This window comes from Physeter macrocephalus, chromosome 2 (assembly GCF_002837175.3).
Source record: "Physeter macrocephalus isolate SW-GA chromosome 2, ASM283717v5, whole genome shotgun sequence".
Lineage (NCBI taxonomy): Eukaryota > Metazoa > Chordata > Mammalia > Artiodactyla > Physeteridae > Physeter > Physeter macrocephalus.
This window is the reverse complement of record NC_041215.1, coordinates 126,535,583-126,538,197: the sequence shown is the minus strand read 5'-3', so window position 1 is coordinate 126,538,197 and position 2,615 is coordinate 126,535,583. Positions and strand designations below refer to the sequence as shown.

The window sequence follows — 2,615 nt, the reverse complement described above, 5'->3', positions numbered from 1 at the left end:
ACTTTGCTGTACTCACTTATTAACTCAATGAGTATCTTTGTAGATTCTTTGAGGTTTTCTACATATACAATTTTGTTCTTGATGAATAAAGGCAGTTTTATTTCTTCCTTTCAAATCAGTATACATTTTTAGCTTGGGGCTTCTAGTATGATACATGAATACACGTACAACTGATGATGACAACGTGATAAAGGTAATGATCTACCCCTAAAGGTGAGAACTTAAAAGTTATTATCAGTGGCAACATTGTGGATTGCTTCACAAACATATCGTTAGTGCCCTTAAGGGAACATGGTAGTGTCCTAAGGCCATTCAACATCATAGGGTAAACGATATATGTGTATCAGAGCATGAACATTGTCCAAAGTCATGTAGAAATAGCAAAAACAACAACAAAAATGTATATTCCATAGAGCTGAATACAAAAATCTATATAGTTTTTAAAAATAGAACACAAGACCTAGGGATTTTGCACTTACAAGAATCTGCTTATATTCTGCCTCCAAGACCTCCTGAGAATGTTCCTTTGTGTAGCTCAGAATATTTGTATTTAACAAGATTATCTTAGGAAGTTTAAGGCTTTGAAAGCTCAATGAAATTTAGAATCAATTTGCCATCAGAAAAAAATTAAATTCACTATATAGATGATAGATAGACAGCAGGCGGTGGCCAATAAGTTGTTGAATATATTCATTTCTTCTCTCTCTCTCTCTCTCTCTCTCTGTCATTGGCAACTGGGTCTCTGGGACTGATAAAAGAGTCACTTTGAACAACAGCCAGATGTTACTCTAATTGGACATACTTTTAAAAATATATCATGCTGTATTGTCGTTAATTAAGTACAAAGACTCTACCAATCATGTTACCTCAAGATCTGCTTGGCCATCAGTCTCTTGTTTCTCTCTTTGGCAATGGTGAGGTGAATACCTTTTCCTTGGGGAAGAGAAATACATGGTTTGTTGCCTTTGCCAATAACAAAAATGTTGGAGAGCTGGGTGACAAACTGCTGCCACTGGCATCTTTGACATGAACCACATCAAAAGAACCAGGATGTCACACCAATTCTTCCCAAGTTAGCACCTCCAGTCACTTTACACAGTGTCAAACTTGATGAAATCAGTAATCTTGCCAGTCTCCAAATCAATCTGAATGATGTCATTCATCTTGCCGAGGGGATCAGGGTAGCAGATGGTGTGAACATCATGAGTCAGCAGATGTGCGATTCCTCTTGTGCCCATAAAGTTCTTTCTCACGTTGTACAACTTGTACTTGGCCTTTCCTCAGGTGCAATATGATGAACAGCAACGTAAACCTTGGTGTCATAGATCAGACCAAAATTCTCTCCGGCCTTGTCAATATTGATGACGTCCATAAATCCAGCAACTGTACGTTGTATCAGTTCAGACCTTGTCATCAATCTTAATGGATTGCTGCATGAGATCTTCTTTAGTGCATCTCCTGTCAGCGTATGCTTAGTATGTTCCTTAGGAAACTGATAAGGAGACATTCTCTGTTTGTGGGAACCAGTAAATGGATGAGGAGCAAACACACTGGTCAGTTAACAGCTTCTAGTCTACTGGAGCTGATACATGCTTCAGATGCTTGGGACTGCAAGCCACAGCTGTTCTAGGCACAAAAAGAGCCGTACTTGTTTGTTTTTCAATAAAAGGACAGCTTTAGCTCTCTTTATTTTCTGTGTGATCAAATTGACTTAAAAATCTTAACAGTTTAAGTCCAGTTTTGAGACTAAAGCTGTAATAAAAAAATACCTTGGTGTTATATACTACTTTATATCTACTTTTCAAAATTGAACTCAACTGAAAGTCTAGTCAAATTATTTTTAAAAAAAAGGAACTTACTGTATTGGAAAGATATGGAGAAGACTCACTAAATCAAAGGAATAGCTAAAAATCCATTGGGTCTCAGGGAGGAAAAGAACTTGGATCTCACCCAAGATCTAAGTAGCAGAAATTAATGCATCATTACTTAAAGTCTTCAATTCTGAGAAGAATCAATTTCATCCATTTTTTTCCGTCATTCCTGAGTTGTTTAGGTAAATATTCAAACTGTCAGTGAAGAGAGGACAATCGACCCTCCGTATTTATGTGTTCCTCAAGTTCAACCAACTACGAATCAAAAGTATTCGGAAAAAAAATTTCAAAAAAGTTCCAAAAATCAAACTTGAATTTGCTGTGTACCAGCAATTATTTACATAGAATTTACACTGTATTAAGTATTATAAGTAATCTAGAAATGATTTAAAGGGTACATACAGAGGACATGCATAGGTTATATGCAAATACTGTGCCGTTTTATATAAGGGGCTTAAGCATCTATGGGTATGGGTATCTGACAATTCCCTGCACCAAATTATGACTAATTAGATTTTATGAGTGTGAAAAAATAGATTCTTTAATAAAAGGACTGAAATTATGGGGCTTCTCTGTTATAGCAGTCAGCTTTCTTTTAATTAATATAAATGTACACAACGTAGGGTTGTTATGGGACTTACATGAAATAATGCATGCAAAAAGGTTAAAAGAGTTCTCAACATGTACCTGCATAAATATTAATTGCTATGACTAAGTAATCTGTGTTTAGCTGAACAGGAAGGA

The 2,615-nt window shown here is 36.0% G+C and overlaps 1 pseudogene; it reads right to left on the bottom strand.

Annotated features, from left to right (window-relative positions):
* Nucleotides 1-862: 862 nt before the first annotated feature.
* LOC102989040 (40S ribosomal protein S4, X isoform-like) lies at nucleotides 863-1,507 on the bottom strand (annotated as a pseudogene).
* Between the last annotated feature and the right edge of the window lie 1,108 nt (nucleotides 1,508-2,615).